This window comes from Salvelinus sp. IW2-2015, linkage group LG23 (genome assembly GCF_002910315.2).
Source record: "Salvelinus sp. IW2-2015 linkage group LG23, ASM291031v2, whole genome shotgun sequence".
NCBI lineage: Eukaryota > Metazoa > Chordata > Actinopteri > Salmoniformes > Salmonidae > Salvelinus > Salvelinus sp. IW2-2015.
Window position 1 is genome coordinate 8,817,643 of NC_036863.1, and position 18,037 is coordinate 8,835,679.

The window sequence follows — 18,037 nt, forward strand, 5'->3', positions numbered from 1 at the left end:
TGTTATAATCTCCACCTGGCACAGCCAGAAGAGGACTGGCCACCCCTCATAGCCTGGTTCCTCTCTAGGTTTCTTCCTAGGTTTTGGCCTTTCTAGGGAGTTTTTCCTAGCCGCCGTGCTTCTACACCTGCATTGCTTGCTGTTTGGGGTTTTAGGCTGGGTTTCTGTACAGCACTTCGAGATATTAGCTGATGTACGAAGGGCTATATAAAATAAACTTGATTTGATTTGATTTGATTTAGACTGACGAGTTTCAGAAGAAGGTCTTTGTTTCTGGACATTTTGAGCCTGTAATCGAACCCACAAATGCTGATGCTCCAGATACTCAATTAGTCTAAAGAAGGCCAGTTTTATTGTTTCTTTCATCAGCACAACAGTGTTCAGCTGTGCTAACATAATTGCAAAAGGGTTTTCTAATGATCAATTAGCCTTTTAAAATTATAAACTTGGATTAGCTAACACAACGTGCCATTGAAACACAGCAGTGATGGTTGCTGATAGTGGGCCTCTGTACGCCTATGTAGATATTCCATTAAAAATCTGCCATATCCAGCTACAATAGTCATTTACAACATTAACTATGTCTACACTGTATTTCTGATCAATTTGATGTTATTTTATAAAAATGTTGCTTTTCTTTAAAAAACAAGGACATTTCTAAGTGACCCCAAACTTTTGAACGATGGTGTACATACACACAGTCACCCCACTACTCCCACACAAACACTTCTACGCCTCTATCCCCTTCCTCCTATAGACCGATCTACACCCCCCACCCCACACACACTCACAAACTCTCTCTCTCACTCACTCACACAACCACAAACTCAGATGTTCAACAATTTGTTGCATCCCCGAGCCCAACTCAAGAGAAGACTTGATGTGTGAATGCATATACAGTTGTAGCTGTTTGAGAAGGCATGCCAGATTGAACAGTAATGGGAATATTTGATTAACCGATGTCTAGTCCTAGCTGATTGAGCTCGGATACACCTCTTACCCCCAACACATAAACACATGCTGTTTCCCTGTTGGGACCCTTCTTCCCAATCACCTCTGTGCAGTCAGACCGTTTTATTATTCTGTGCCGCCAGGGCCACAGTAATTTGCCACATTTCTGATTATCCAAGTGTGACCCCCTCCCCATGGGTTACTGCTGCCAGTGTTGCCAGAACTGCCATTACCTGGGTGGGAGTACTCCAGTGGAATTCCCACCGGCTAGGTACGAGGTCGTCAAGGTTTTCATTAGCAGCTCTGAGGAAAACCTTGTATATTATGCTCTCCCATCCAGGGGCTTTGGATTTGTTGAACAACCCTGCCAGTCAGGCTCAGACTCTTGAGGGGGTGGTGCTGCGTAGGCTACTTGCTGTAGGCCTATAAATGGATAAGGACCTCCTTAGTGGGTTGGTCGCTCAGGTGGCTGTCTGCAATATAGGGTTGGGCACTGTTCCATCATGATAGGATAATATGTCACGATGTATAAATGGTTGGAGACGCAGGAATTCGTAATAGAGAGGTTTAATACTCCACCCAAAATATACAACATGCCATGAAAAGGCACAGTAACAAAGCCCAAAACAAACACGTATACAAAAACACAGGAATGTAACCCAAACAAACGAGAGAGGTTCAACCTCTAATAAATACACGGGACGAGACCCGTAATAACAATACATGGGACGAGACCCGTAATAACAAGTGTACAACAATACACGGGGCGAGACCCATAATAACAAGTGCATAATACACGCAGCACGAAAGCCGAAATAACAAAGTACAGGTACTCACAGACCAACGAACATGGGAGCAATAACCGACAAGACAATGGTGAACAGAGGGCACATATATACAATTACTAATCAGGGGGATTGGAATCAGGTGCGCGTAATGACAGTTCAGTGACGCCTAGAGGCCGGTGACGTAGACATCTAGAACTGCTGCATGTAATGAACAGCAGTACCGGAGGAATCCGTGACACAATAACAAAAATAAACTATATATTTGTAATTTATTTAAACATGTACTATATCCCATATCTGTACAAAAGTGAAGACTCGCTATGTCACAAATCCTTCTCGCAGACACACATGGGCTCTGGGATTTGCAACCACATTCCTTGCTCACTCAATTTCTCACACTTTTCCAATCACACAAGCAGCCCATCTTCCAACACACCCACACTCCCCCTGTATATTCAGTTGAAGTCGGAAGTTTACATACACCTTAGCCACCCAATTAGTGTTTGGTAGCATTGCCTTTAAATTGTTTAACTTGGGTCAAACATTTTGGGTAGTCTTCCACAAGCTTCCCACAATAGTGTGGGTGAATTTTGGCCCATTCCTCCTGACAGAGCTGGTGTAACTGAGTCAGGTTTGTAGGCCTCCTTGCTCGCACACGCTTTTTCAGTTCTGCCCACAAATTGTCTATAGAATTGAGGTCAGGGCTTTGTGATGGCCACTCCAATACCTTGACTTTGTTGTCCTTAAGCCATTTTGGCACAACTTTGGAAGTATGATTGTGGTCATTGTCCATTTGGAAGACCCATTTGTGATCAAGCTTTAACTTCCTGACTGATGCAATGAGATGTTGCTTCAATATATCCAAATAATTTTCCTTCCCACATGATGACATCTATTTTGTGAAGTGCACCAGCTCCTCCTGTAGCAAAGCACCCCCACAACATGACGCTGACACCCCCGTGCTTCACAGTTGGGATGGTGCTCTTCGGCTTGCAAGACTCCCCTTTTCCTCCGAACATAACAATGGTCATTATGGCCAAACAATTCTATTTTTGTTTCATCAGACCAGAGGACATTTCTCCAAAAAGTACAATCTTTGTCCCCATGTGCAGTTGCAAACCGTAGTCTGGCTTTTTTATGGCGGTTTTGGAGCAGTGTCTTCTTCCTTGTTGAGCGGCCTTTCAGGTTATGTCGATATAGGACTCGTTTTACTGTGGATATAGATACTTTTGTACCAGTTTCCTCCAGCATCTTCACAAGGTCCTTTGCTTTATTTTGGGATTGATTTGCACTTTTCGCACCAAAGTACGTTCATCTCTAGCAGACAGAACGCATCTCCTTCCTGAGCGGTATGACGGCTGCGTGGTCCCATGGTGTTTATACTGCGTACTATTGTTTGTACAGATGAACAGTGGTACCTTCAGGCATTTAGAAAATTGCTCCCAAGAATGAACCAGACTTGTGGAGTCTACAAATATTTTTCTGAGGTCTTGGCTGATTTCTTTTGATTTTCCCATTGTTGTCAAGCAAAGAGGCACTGAGTTGGAAAGTAGGCCTTGAAGTACATCCACAGCTAAACCTCCAATTGACTCAAATGATGTCAATAAGCCTATCAGAAGCTTATAAAGCCATGACTGGGTTATCGCCCCCCCTTGGGTTGTGCCGTGGGCGGAATCTTTGTGGGCTATACTCGGCCTTGTCTCAGGATGGTAAGTTGGTGTTTGAAGATATCCCTCTAGTGGTGTGGGGGCTGTCCTTGGCAAAGTGGGTGGGTTATATCCTTCTCTGTTTGGCCCTGTCCGGGGTATCATCGGATGGGGCCACAGTGTCTCCTGACCCCTCCTGTCTCAGCCTCCAGTATTTATGCCTGCAATATAGTTATTGGTCGGGGCTAGGTCAGTTTTTATATCTGTGAGTACTTGTCCTGTCTTATCCGGGTTCCTGTGTGAATTTAAATATGCTCTCTCTATTCACTCTTTCTCTCTTTCTTCTCTCTCTCGGAGGACCTGAGCCCAGGACCATGCCTCAGGACGACCTGACATGATGACTCCTTGCTGTCCCCAGTCCACCCCTGGCCGTGCTGCTGCTCCAGTTTCAACTTTCTGCCTGCGCTATGAACCCTGACCTGTCACCGGACGTTGCTACCTGTCCCAGACCTGCTGTTTTCAACTCTCTAGAGACCGCAGGAGCGGTAGAGATACTCTTAATGATCGGCTATGAAAAGCCAACTGCACATTTACTCTTGTGTGCTGCAACCTCGACATAAGCTAAGTGAATTATAAATTTAAAATTATAGACCATGCTGGTCATTTATGAACATTTGAACATCTTGGCCATGTTCTGTTATAATCTCCAACCGGCACAGCCAGAAGAGGACTGGCCACCCCTCATAGCCTGGTTCCTCTCTAGGTTTCTTCCTAGGTTTTGGCCTTTCTAGGGAGTTTTTCCTAGCCACCGTGCTTCTACACCTGCATTGCTTGCTGTTTGGGGTTTTAGGCTGGGTTTCTGTACAACACTTTGAGATATCAGCTGATGTACAAAGGGCTATATAAATACATTTGATTTGATTTTGATTTGATTACATAATTTTCTGGAATTTTCCAAGCTGTTTAACGGCACAGTCAACTTAGTGTATGTAAACCTCTGACCCACTGGAATTGTGATACAGTGAATTATACGTGAAATAATCTGTCTATAAACAATTGTTTGAAAAATGTATTGTGTCATGCACAAAGAAGATATCCTAACCGACTTGCCAAAACTATAGTTTGTTAACAAGACATTTGTGGAGTCGTTGAAAAACCAGTTTTAATGGCTCCAACCTAAGTGTATGTAAACTTCTGACTTCAACTGTACACCCTCACATACCCACATACCGTGCCTTCTATTTCCTCTGTTTGTAGTGTTTCTATTTATACCTTGTTGATTTCTGGGTAATTTCGGGCTTTTGAGTAATTTTATGTTCCAGTTCCTTGTATTTGGGGTTGTATTATTTCATTAGTTGTCCCTTCCTCTAATGCTGTCTTTTCTCTTTTTATAAATACTATTTTTTTTAAATGTAATAAAAATTATTTGACAACATTCCCTAACTTGAATAATATAGTAAATTGTAGTTCCAATGTCGTATCTTTCTCATCATGCATTTCAAGGCTCGCCTTCATCTCATTTATATCTTCACTGACAAGTTCAAATTCGCCCAATTTGTAATTTATTGATTTTAACAGGTCAGTTTCCACTCTTTACCTACCGGGTGGTGAAAAGCATAAATCATTGGTGTCTGGCGAGGAGTTTCATAGTTTTCTTTTGGAGTTTGGTCCTCCATGCTTTCCCTGGTACCTCTCCGACATGTTTTGGCCTTGACTGCATTCATAATATATATTTATCAATTAACTTCTCTAGCCTTATACGTTTTTTGTGGGTTATTATCCATTTTGAGTGTTATTGCCCATGAGTAAAAATATCAGTGTAGTGCTACTATTTAGTCAGTTTTAGATATATTGAATATTACGTTATCTCATGAGGCATTCCGCACTGCCATCTTCAGTTCGCCATCTTCCGTTTACCTCGTCACGCCTTCGTCCTGTGGAGCCAAACTTCCAAATGTTTATATTCATCTCACCTTTTCCACCTTCATGAAAACCAGGGGAATAACTGGACTGGGGACCCGCGGGTAAAGGCAGCCGCGCGGGGGCGGAGCAGCCGTAAAGCATTTTACCCATTACTCAAGCGCATGCCGGATAGTTGCAGCAGAGGTAGCGTAGCCACTTTCCAATTTCCCTCACAGAGGCTCGACCTTTCCGCTGTCTGTGTTTTATCCCTTTTATTAATGCTGGGAGTTTGTTTGCCTGTGGTGTTGGGAGTGCCGGATCCCCGTGGTGGCACAGGCTCAGGCCTCTCTGCCCGACTGCCATTCTAATTGAAACCGTCTCTCTGCGTGGGCTAGCTGGGTAATGAGAGCAAGTCTGGTGAAGTGGAACCTGGTAGTCCTGACGATAGACCTCCTCTGCCCTGGCATTCCTGCAAGGCATCTCAACCTTACATCTCAGCTTTCTCCCCATATCTCTCTTTCTGAATCTTTCTCTCTTTGAATCAATCTCCTCATTTCTCTCTCTTTATCTATCGCTTTCTTTCTTTTTTTTATCCCCATCTTACTCTCTAACTCCGTCAATGGAGTTATTCTGATAGGGTGAAGAGAGGAGCAGGCATAGCAACAGTAAGTCTCGTTGCCCAGGACAACCTAAGGATGAAGTTCACCAGTTGGCAATGTGTTTTCATTGTTCCTCCAAATTTGACCATGACTCGCAGAAATGCTATGTGTTTTAGCCGGTAGACAAAGCGGAATAGTGTTAGCTGTGAAGATCTAACAATAGGTGTTTTATTCAGCCTAATCATTTTCATTATGTTCATTATAAAGTTTCCTTTCCAAGGCGGGATACAATAGTACACCCCGGCTACTGTTAATGTCTTTAATATTTGAATTAGATTTCCTGTAAGCTCTCGGTGGTAGTTATTTTCACAGAGAAAATCTAATTGGGTTCAGTGTGATTCACGGTATTGTGTTGGGTTTCAAAGTGATCTTTCACAACAAAAGCATTAGGGCTAAGATGACATGTGGTGAATGGCATAAGAAACCTTTCTTAAATGTTACCTGGCAAGCTCTGTTCCAATACAAAAAGGCCCCTTAAAAAGATTGTCCGGGTTACATTGTTCGGCTACTTCCTCTTGGTACAATTGCAGTTGACAAAGGCCATTTTGTCACTCCACGTTGTTGGACGCACTGGGACATTTCTGTTTCGCACGTTGAAATCGGAACCTGTAGGTCTTAACAGTGTGTGAAAACCATTTATGTAGGCCTTAACCCAATTCTTAACTATGGTGAACATATTAGGACAGCATCAGTCTCAGGCTGTCCTAATATGGACACCATACATAAATAACATTGCTCACTTCATATAGACACCTCATGTCTTAGGTGTTGATCACTCAGCACCTGTGCTCGGTGTAATGAAGATTAGTGAGCTGCAGTGGTGGCTTTTGCAAGAAGCCAATTAGTCCCAATTATAGTGTCCTTGGTGGATATATCGCTCCTATGCCTCCTGGCAGAGCTGTTGGCTTTGATACGCTTTCATTTAGCTGACTGGCTCCCCCTGGGAATGACAGACAGGTAGGCAATGGAGGATGATGGGAATGGTAAGGGAGGATGGGAGAGGGGGGGGTAGAGTGAGGATAAAGAAATTGGAAGAAGAAACAGAGGGGTGAGTGAGAGTAGAGAGAGAGAGATAAAGAGACAGAAAGAGAGGGAGAACAATTAGAGATGCAGCCTTCTAGTCCAGCGCTGGAGGGCTAGTACCGCTCTGAGTGACTAATCTCATCATATTCATGTTTTGGAGTTATCTCTGTGCCGAGGACAGCAGACGGGTAGCTGCAAAGACGCCGCTTATCAGCCATCTCACACTCAGGGAAAAGCAGCTGGGATCTGTTCAACATCGACTTACGCGTGTGTGTGTGTGTGTGGTGTGTGTGTGTGTGTGTGTGTGTGTGTGTGTGTGTGTGTGTGTGTGTGTGTGTGTGTGTGTGTGTGTGTGTGTGTGTGTGGTGTGTGTGTGTGTGTGTGTGGTGTGTGGTGTGTGTGTGTGTGTGTGTGTGTGTGTGTGTGTGTGTGTGTGTGTTGTGTGTGTCACATGAATGACATTCAGCAAAGGAGAATTTGATCATTTTGAAAACATTCTTCTTGTGGGTCTGAATGTTACAGGGTATGGTTATATGTGCTATGGACACATTGAGACTGAGACACTTTATAGCCTACTGGTTAGAGCATTGGCACAGTAACTGAAAGGTTGCTTGTTTGAATCCCCGAGCCGGCGAGGTAGAAAAATGAGCCGTTCTGCCCTTGAGCAAGACAGTTAACCCCCAGAACAGCTGCTCCCCGGCCTCAGATGACGTCGAAGACGGTAGCCCCATCACATTTCTCTGATTCAGAGGAGTTGAGTTAAATGCGGAAGACACAATTTGGTTGAATGCATTCAGTTGTGCAACTGACTAGGTGTTCCCTAAGATAATATGTGACTTTTGCAAATTGAGTAAATTCATTCAACATCAGGAAAAAACGGGCTTTGAGGAAATATCCATGAATTAAAAAATCTATATCATTCATACACACTATATTTAAAAATGCTGCAGGATACACATTAATCTATGCAAATATGAAACAGCCACTTGTATCCATTTGAGAAAGAAACTGCTCAGAGGTTTAATGTAAATTAAGAGACAAATTCCTAATCTTACCCATCTTTTCATTCTTTCAAGAGTTTTCAGCAATGCTCACAGCAAATTATGGATTTCTACAGTTGAAGTCGGAGGTTTACATACACCTTAGCCAAATACATTTAAACTCAGTTTTTCACAATTCCTGACATTTAATCCAAGTAACAATTCCCTGTTTTAGGTCAGTTAGGATCACCACTTTATTTTAAGAATGTGAAATGTCAGAATAAAAGTAGAGACAATGATTTATTTCAGATTTTATTTCTTTCATCACATTCCCAGTGGGTTAAAAGTCTACATACACTCAATTAGTATTTGGTAGCATTGCCTTTAAATTGTTTAACTTGGGTCAAACGTCTCGGGTAGCCTTCCACAAGCTTCCCACAATAAGTTGGGTGAATTTTGACCCATTCCTCCTGACAGAGCTGGTGTAACTGAGTCAGGTTTGTAGGTTGCACACGCTTTTACAGTTCTGCCCACAAATGTTCTATGGGACTGAGGTCAGGGCTTTGGATTGGCCACTCCAATACCTTGACTTTGTTGTCCTTAAGCCATTTTGCCACAACTTTGGAAGCATGCTTGGTGTCATTGTCCATTTGGAAGACCCATTTGCGACCTAGCTTAAACTTCCTGACTGATGTCTTGAGATGTTGCTTCAATATATCCATATAATTTTCCTCCCTCATGATGCCATCTATTTTGAGAAGTGCACCAGTCCCTCCTGCAGCAAAGCACCCCCACAACATGATGCTGCCATCCCGTGCTTCACATTTGGGATGGTGTTCTTCGGCTTGCAAGACTCCCCCTTTTCCTCCAAACATTACAATGGTCATTATGGACAAACAGTTCCATTTTTGTTTCATCAGACCAGTGGACATTTCTCCAAAAAGTATGATCTTTGTCCCCATGTGCAGTTGCAAACCGTAGTCTGGCATTTTTTATGGCGGTTTTGGAGCAATGTCTTCTTCCTTGCTGAGTGGCCTTTCAGGTTATGTCGATATAGGACTCGTTTTACTGTGGATATAGATACTTTTGTACCTGTTTCCTCCAGCATCTTCACAAGGTCCTTTGCTGTTGTTCTGGGATTGTTTTGCAGTTTTCGCACCAAAGTACGTTAATCTCTAGGAGACAGAACGCGTCTCCTTCCTGAGTGGTATGACGGCTGCGTGGTCCCATGGTGTTTATACTTGTGTACTATTGTTTGTACAGATGAACGTGGTACCTTCAGGCATTTGGAAATTGCTCCCAAGGATGAACCAGACTTGTGGAGGTCTACAATTGTCACATCCTGACCAAAGTTCTTATGTGTTTTGCTTGTTTATGTGTTGTCAGAGACGTGAGCTGGGTGGGCATTCTATGTTGTGTGTCTAGTTTTGTCTGTTTCTGTGTTCGGCCTAATATGGTCTCAATCAGAGGCAGCTGTCAATCGTTGTCCCTGATTGAGAATCATATATAGGTTTTGCTTGTTTTGTGTTGGGATTTTGTGGTTGGTTGTTTCCGTCTTTGTGTTTTTCTGCACCAGAAAGGACTGTATCGGTAAGCCACATTTTTATTTTGTATTTGTTTAGTGTTCAGTATTACGTAATTAAAATCATGTTGAACACGAGCTACGCTGCGTCTTGGTCCGATCCCTGCTACACCTCCTGTTCTCATGAAGAGAGGGAAGGCTGCCGTTACAGAACCACCCACCAAACTCGGACCAAGCAGCGTAGCAACAGGCAGCAGCGGCAGCAGCAGCAGCAGCGGGACCAGGAGAAATGGACTTGGGAGGACGTGTTGGACGGAAAGGGTTGCTACACATGGGAGGAGATCTGGCTGGTAAGGATCGGCTCCATGGGAACAGGTGGAGGCAGCTAGGAGAGCGAAAGCAGCGGAGAAGGGGAACCGGTGTTATGAGGGAACACGGCTGGCCAGGAAGCCCGAGAAGAAACAAAAATGTCTTGGGGGGGGGGAGGCAAAGGGTAGTGTGGCGAGGTCAGGTAGGAAACCTGCGCCCACTTCCCATGCTTACCGTGGAGAGCGGGAGTAAGGGCAGACACCGTGTTATGCGGAAGAGCCGACGGTGTCTCCTGTAGTGTGCTTAGCCGGTGCGGTACATTCCAGCTCCACGTATCGGCCGGGCTAGAGTGAGCATTGAGCCAGTGCCATGAAGCCGGCTCAACGGGTCTGGTCTCAGTGCGTTCCTCGGGCCGGCATACATGGCACCAGCCTTCCATGGTGTCCCCGGTTCGCCAACACAGCCCAGTGCGGGTTATTCCACCTCCCCGCACTGGTCGGGCTACGGGGAGAATTCAACCAGGTAAGGTTGGGCAGCTCGGTGCTCAGGGAGCCAGTACGCCTGCACGGTCCGGTATATCCGGCGCCACTCCCGCCCCAGCCCAGTACCACCAGTTCAGCACCACGCACCAAGCTCCTGTGCGTCTCCAGAGCCCTGTACGCACTGTTCCTCTCCCGCACTCTCCTGAGGTGCGTGCCCTCAGCCCGGTACCACCAGTTCCGGCACCACGCACAGGCCTACTGTGCACCTCAGCAGGTCAGAGTCGGCTGCCTGCCCAGCGCGTCTGAGCTGCCTGCCTGCCCAGCGCCGTCTGAGCCATCCGTCTGCCCAGCGCCGTCTGAGCCGCCCGTCTGTCCCGAGCCGTTAGAGCCGTCTGTCAGTCAGGAGCCCCAGAGCCGCCCGCCAGTCAGGAGCCGCCAGAGCCGACCCGCCAGTCAGGAGCCGCCAGAGCCGCCGCCAGTCAGGAGCCGCCAGAGCCCCCGCCAGTCAGGAGCTCCAGAGGCCACGCCATCGAGCTGCAGAGCCGCCTGCCAGTATGAGCTGCCTTCCAGTCAGAGAGCTGCCTTCCAGTCATGAGCTGCCTCCAGTCATGAGCTGCCCTCAGTCATGAGCTGCCCTTCAGTCATGAGCTGCCTTCGTCATGAGCTGCCCTCCAGTCATGAGCTGCCTTCCAGTCATGAGCTGCCTTCAGTCATGAGCTGCTTCCAGTCATGAGCTGCCTCCAGTCATGAGCTGCCCTCCAGTCATGAGCTGCCCCGCCGGAGCTGCCCTCAGCCCGAGCTGCCCTCAGTCCGGAGCTGCCCCTCAGTCCGGAGCTGCCATTAGTCCGGAGCTGCCCTTCAGTCCAGAGCTGCTCTCTGTCCGGAGCTGCCTTCAGTCCGGAGCTGCCCTCTTCCGAGCTACTCTCTGTCCTGAGCTATTTCTGTCCTGAGCTCCTCTCTGTCTTGAGCTACCTCTCTGTCCTGAGCTACCTCTTGTCCTGAGCTACCTCTCTTCCTGAGCTACCTCTTCTGTCCTGAGCTGTCTCCTCAATTTAGTGGGGACCTTGGTGAGGATTCCTAGGCCAAGGTCGGGGCGAGGTTCGCCACTCAAAGGACGCTAAGGAGGGGACAAAGACAATGGTGGAGTGGTGCCCTCGTCCTGCGCCGGAGCCGCACCGCGGACAGATGCCCACCCAGACCCTCCTTGAGTTTTAGGGGTGCGTTCGGAGTCCGCACCTCAGGAGGGGGTACTGTCACGTCCTGACCATAGTTCTTATGTGTTTTGCTTGTTTAATGTTGGTCAGGACGTGAGCTGGTGGGCATTCTATGTTGTGTGTCTAGTTTGTCTGTTTCTGTGTTCGGCCTAATATGGTTCTCAATCAGAGGCAGCTGTCAATCGTTGTCCTGATTGAGAATCATATATAGGTGGCTTGTTTTGTGATGGGATTTTGTGGGTGGTTGTTTCCTGTCTTTGTGTTTTGTCTGCACAGAAAGGACTGTATCGGTAAGCCACATTTGTTATTTTGTATTTGTTTAGTGTTCAGTATTTACGTAATTAAAATCATGTTGAACACGAGCTACGCTGCGTCTTGGTCCGATCCCTGCTACACCTCCTCTTCTCATGAAGAGAGGGAAGGCTGCCGTTACAACAATATTTTTTCTGAGGTCTTGGCTGATTTCTTTTGATTTTCCCATGATGTCAAGCAAAGAGGCAATGAGTTGGAAGGTAGGCTTTGAAATACATCCACAGGTACACCTCCAATTGACTCAAATTATGTCAATTAGCCTATCAGAAGCATCTAGAAGCATCATTTTCTGGAATTTTCCAAGCTGTATATGTGTATGTAAACTTCTGACCCACTGGAATTGTGATAGAGTGAATTATAAGTGAAATAATCTGTCTGCAAACAATTGTTGAAAAAATTACTTGTGGCATGCACAAAGTAGATGTCCTAACTGACTTGCCAAAACTATAGTTTGTTAACAAGAAATTTGTGGAGTGGTTGAAAAAATGAGTTTTAATGACTCCAACCTAAGTGTGTGTAAACTTCCGACTTCAACTGTAAATCCCTCAATAGGACATTGTTTTTGCTCCGAATGAGATTTCCTATTTCAATTGTTGCACACTTAACTCAATTACTTAAATTTAATGTAAATCCTGGAATGATATCAATGGGAGCTTTGCGCAAAAAAGATTGTTCTGCGTACAGATTGCAAGTCAGAATTCTACCCAACACCTTATTTCAAAGGTCGATAACACTTTCCCTTTGGTGAATTCAAACATGTTAGTAAAACATCTGATAGAAACAGGGAAGCTCAGAAACAGGGAAGCTCACAGACCTTTCAGAGGGCAACTTTCACAATTCATATCTCGAAAATCATAAATACAGATGTAGGATCTAAATTAGAAACAGTTTGCAACAGGAGAAAATAATCCTGCAGCAACAGGAAATGGGAAATATTATGTGGATTATAATTAATGGAAATTGTTGTTGGGGTTGATACATTTTTCATAAGGGAAAATGAAGTCTGACATTTCAAAGTGGATATTATAAACTTCAGAAGTGTTGGGCTAGGTTCCTTGTTCCTTGTCAATCATTGGCTTATTGGTGAAATCAGCAGTCAGACAATATCTTCTTTAAGTAAATCAATCAAACCTTTATTAATGCAATTGCAGACAGAAGTTGACAACGGAAACACAGCACGTATGTTTCAGAGTAAGTTCTGCAAAATAAAAAAGGTCAAAGTTGCTTTAATATACTTGCAGTCGACCCCTAGTGGTGTAACTGCCTACGTCAACACCTTCTACTCATGAGACCAAGACCATGCATATACAGTTATACAAACTTGCAGGAGAAAACAATAGTCCAGTGTTTTCTAAGGGCTCAGCAGTAATTTTCCATTCACGTGTGGCTTACAGTGGTATGTCTGACTTTACTCTTATCTATTTACTCCCCTGCAGGGGTCTGTGTCTATGTATCTCTTTACGCCTTGAGGTGCTATCTCACAGACACCCAGTTTTGACTGCAATGGCTCACACATCTGCTCAGATCATTTCTTATAAGAGGCAGGGACTAGAAAAGAACCGTGGAACCGAATTAAACCTTATAATGCATATATTGCTAATCTGTGGTCCAGGACCCTATAAATGTAGTGGGGGAGGGTCTTATAGCCCTTCCACTTCTATTAATACAACATAAGCATAATAAATTATTATAATACATTAATACTTTGGTGCAGCCCCTATCATGACCCCAAGGTGACCCCAATCAGAAGCCTTTTTAAACCTCAAATAAACTAGAAGTTGTCCTGAAACAGGGTGATCAAATTGCAGATGAAACATCTTTGAGCATAGGCCTGTTTATTTCTGCAACAACTCAGTGGCGATTTTAGCATGTAAATCTTGGTGGGGCAAAAACAGCTGCACAACACATAACAAAACTAAACAATGTATTAATTGCACTATAACAGTGACAAACTGTGCCCACAAACTGTTAGGGCCTACATAAAGCTGTCCCAACAGCAGAGCTTTCTTTTCAGCACCATGGAGTGAATCCTTACCACCGCTACACCTGGCTATCAGAGGAGCCTTGTCTGGCAGCGAAACAGTTCATTCAGCCACATTTACTGCATTTTTAAAAAACATAGCTGATATGGCTGACTTGCTCTACTTAATCACCCTCCCGGATCCGGGATCCTCCTCATCAGAAACACTGACTAGCATAGCCTAGCCTAGCGGCACAGGGATATCATATAATATAATTTTCATGAAATCACAAGTCCAATACAGCAAATGAAAGATAAACATCTTTTGAATCCAGCCAGCATTTCCGATTTTTAAAATGTTTTACAGCGAAAACACAATATATATTTATGTTAGCTCACCACAATAGCCAAACACACAACGCCATTTTTTCACCGCAAACATAGCTTTCACAAAACCCACAAATAGAGATAAAGTTAATCACTAACCTTTGAACAACTTCATCAGATGACAGTCTTATGACATCATGTTATACAATACATTTATGTTTTGTTCGAAAATGTGCATATTTATAGGTATAAATCGTAGTTTTACACTGCAGCCATCGTCACAAATAGTACCAAATTGTCCGGAGAAATTTTACACAGCCACGTAATCTAACCAAAAAACTCATCATAAACTTTGCTGAAAAATACATGTTGTACAGCAAATGAAAGATACACTGGTTCTTAGTGCAACCGCTGTGTTAGATTTTTAAAAATTACTTTAGTACAAAGCACAGCATGCAATAATCTGAGACAGCGCTCAGCCATTCTCCGCCATGTTGGAGTCAACATATTCCACAAAAATACGAAATAACATCATAAATATTCTCTTACCTTTGATGATCTTTCATCAGAATGCAGTGCAAGGAGTCCTAGTTCCACAATAAATCGTTGTTTTGTTTTAGAATGTCCATTTCTTCTGTCGAATTAGCAACTTTGGCTAGCATGGTGGAGCTCAAGTGTCCATCAACGTTTGGCGCATGGAACGAAAAATTCAAAAACTGATAATAAAAGTTGAATAAACTGGTCAAACTCAGGTGAGAATCCATCTTTAGTATGTTTTTCTCGTATGTATCCAATAACGTCCCAGACGGAGCATTTATTCGTGTCTACCTAACGCATTGCAGACAAAGATATGGCGTTCCCAACTGCGTAGCAAAATACTACCAATGTGGCTGACCTGTCACTCCAAAAGCTCTCATTCGGTCCCACATCAGGCTAGACACCTCATTCAACGTTCTACAGCCTGTTGACATCTAGTGGAAGGCATATGAAGTGCATACAGATCCATAAATACAAGGCAATTGAATAGGCAAGGCCTGTCACAGAGACCCATTTCAGAATTTTCACTTCCTGTTTGGAACTTTGCCTGCCAAATGAGTTCTGTTTTACTCACAGATATAATTCAAACAGTTTTAGAGACTTCTGAGTGTTTTCTATCCAATAGTAATAATAATATGCATATCATATGATCTAGAACAGAGTACGAGGCCGTTTAATTTGGGCACAATTTTTTCCCAAAGTGAAAACAGCGCCCCCTATTAAGAAGAAGTTAAAATGGCGCCGGACAAGAAGGCCGACGTTTTACGTGCTTCCAACCGATTGTGTTTTTTTCTTTGTTTATCTGCATTGTTTGTTTTTTACTTATTTCGTACATAATGTTACCGCTACCATCTCTTATGACCAAAAATAACTTCTGGACATCAGGACTGACAGAAGTCTTACACAAACGATATACTGCTTTCTCGGGAACAGGCCCAGATCCCCGTGATTTGCGTGAAGAGGAGGCGGAGAAAAAGTGGCTGGAGGGCAGGCTGCCTTCTGAGAATTCGTAGGCGATTGAATGAACCCCACTTCCTTCCATTCTGCTAGCAAACCTGCAATCTTTGGGCAATAAATTACAATAAATTGACCTACGCGGAAGATTAAACTACCAACGGGACATTCAAAACTGTAATATCTTATGCTTCACGGATACGTGGCTGAACAACGACATTATCAACATACAGCTGGCTGGTTATACACTGCACCGGCAGGATAGAACAGCGGCAGGATAGACAAGGGGCGGCGGACTATGTATTTTTGTAAATAACAGCTGGTGCACGATATCTAAGGAAGTCTCAAGCTATTGGTCGCCTGAGGTAGAGATGCTCATGATAAGCTGTAGACCACAATATCTACCTAAATAAATCTGTATTTTTTGTAGCTTACATACCACCACAGTCAGAGGCTGGCACTAAGACAGCATTGAATGAACTGTATTCTTCCATAAGCAAACAAGAAAACACTCACACAGAGGCGGCGCTCCTAGTAGCCGGAGACTTTAATGCAGGGAAACTTAAAACCGTTTTACCAAATTTCTATCAGCTTGAAACTCTCAACCTGCTCCACTGCAGCCCCGTCAATGAGAATGGGGGTGTGCTCGTTCCTTTTTTCCTCTAGTCCACAATCATCTCCTTTGTCTTGATCACGTTGAGGGAGAGGTTGTTGTCCTGGCACCACACGGCCAGGTCTCTGACCTCCTCCCTATAGGCTGTCTTGTCGTTGTCGGTGATCAGGCCTACCACTGTTGTGTCATCGGCAAACCTAATGATGGTGTTGGAGTCGTGCCTGGCTATGCAGTCATGAGTGAACAGGGAGTACAGGAGGGGACTGAGCACGCACCCCTGAGGGGCCCCTGTGTTGAGGATCAGTGTGGCGGATGTGTTGTTACCTACCCTTACCACCTGGGAGTGGCCCGTCAGGAAGTCCAGGATCCAGTTGCAGAGGGAGGTGTTTAGTCCCACGGTCCTTAGCTTATTGATGAGCTTTGAGGGCACTATGGTGTTGAACGCGTAGTCAATGAATAGCATTCTCACGTAGGTGTTCCTTTTGTCCAGGTGGGGAAGGGCAGTGTGGAGTGCAATAGAGATTGCATGATCTGTGGATCTGTTGGTCCGGTATGCAAATTGGAGTGGGTCTAGGGTTTCTGGGATAATGGTGTTGATGTGAGCCATGACCAGCCTTTCAAAGCACTTCATGGCTACAAACATGAGTGCTACAGGTCAGTAGTCATTTAGGCAGGTTACCTTAGTGTTCTTGGGCACAGGCACTATGGTGGTCTGCTTACAACATGTTGGTATTACAGACTCGGACAGGGAGAGGTTGAAAATGTCAGTGAAGACACTTGCCAGTTGGTCAGCGCATGCTCGCAGTACACGTCCTGGTAATCCATCTGGCCCTGCTGCCTTGTGAATGTTGACCTATTTAAAGGTCTTAATCACATTGGCTGCGGAGAGCGTGATCACACAGTCTTCCGGAACAGCTGATGCTCTCATGCATGTTTCAGTGTTATTTGCCTCGAAGAGAGCATAGAAGTAGTTTAGCTCGTCTGGCAGGCTTGTGTCACTGGGCAGCTCTCGGCTGTGCTTCCCTTTGTAGTCTGTAATGGTTTGCAAGCCCTGCCACATCCGACGAGCGTCAGAGCCGGTTTCATATAATCTTCTGGGTTAGAGTCCTGCTCCTTGAAAGCGGCAGCTCTAGCCTTTAGCTCAGTGCGCATGTTGCCTGTAATCCATGCCTTCTGGTTGGGGTATGTACGTACAGTCACTGTGGGGAGGACGTCATCGATGCACTTATTGATGAAGCCAATGACTGATGTGGTGAATGCCATCGGAGGAATCCCGGAACATATTCCAGTCTGTGCTAGCAAAACAGTCTTGTAGCTTAGGATCTGCTTCATCTGACAACTTTTTTATTGATCTAGTCACTGGTGCTTCCTGCTTTCATTTTTGCTCGTAAGCAGGAATCAGGAGGATAGAATTATGGTCAGATTTGCCAAATGGAGGGCGAGGGAGAGCTTTGTATGCGTCTCTGTGTGTTGAGTAAAGGTGGTCCAGAGTTGTTTTCCCTTTGGTTGCACATTTAACATAGCATCTGGGACAGAGTAGGAGGCAGTTCACTATGGGCACGCAATTCATCCAAAAGTGAAAATGCTGCTCCCTATCATAAAGAAGTTAAGGAGAAGTATATCTTTAAATCTGTGAATAACACTTGTATCTTTTATCAATGTTTATTATGAGTATTTCTGTGATTTGATCTGGCTCTGTGCAAATTCACGGGATGTTGTTGATGCAAAGCCAAATGTAAACTGAGGTTTTTGGATATAAATATGAACTTGATCGAACAAAACATACATGTATTGTGTAACATGTTGTCCCGGGAGTGTCATCTGATGAAGAATATCAAAGTGACTCATCTCTTTGGTT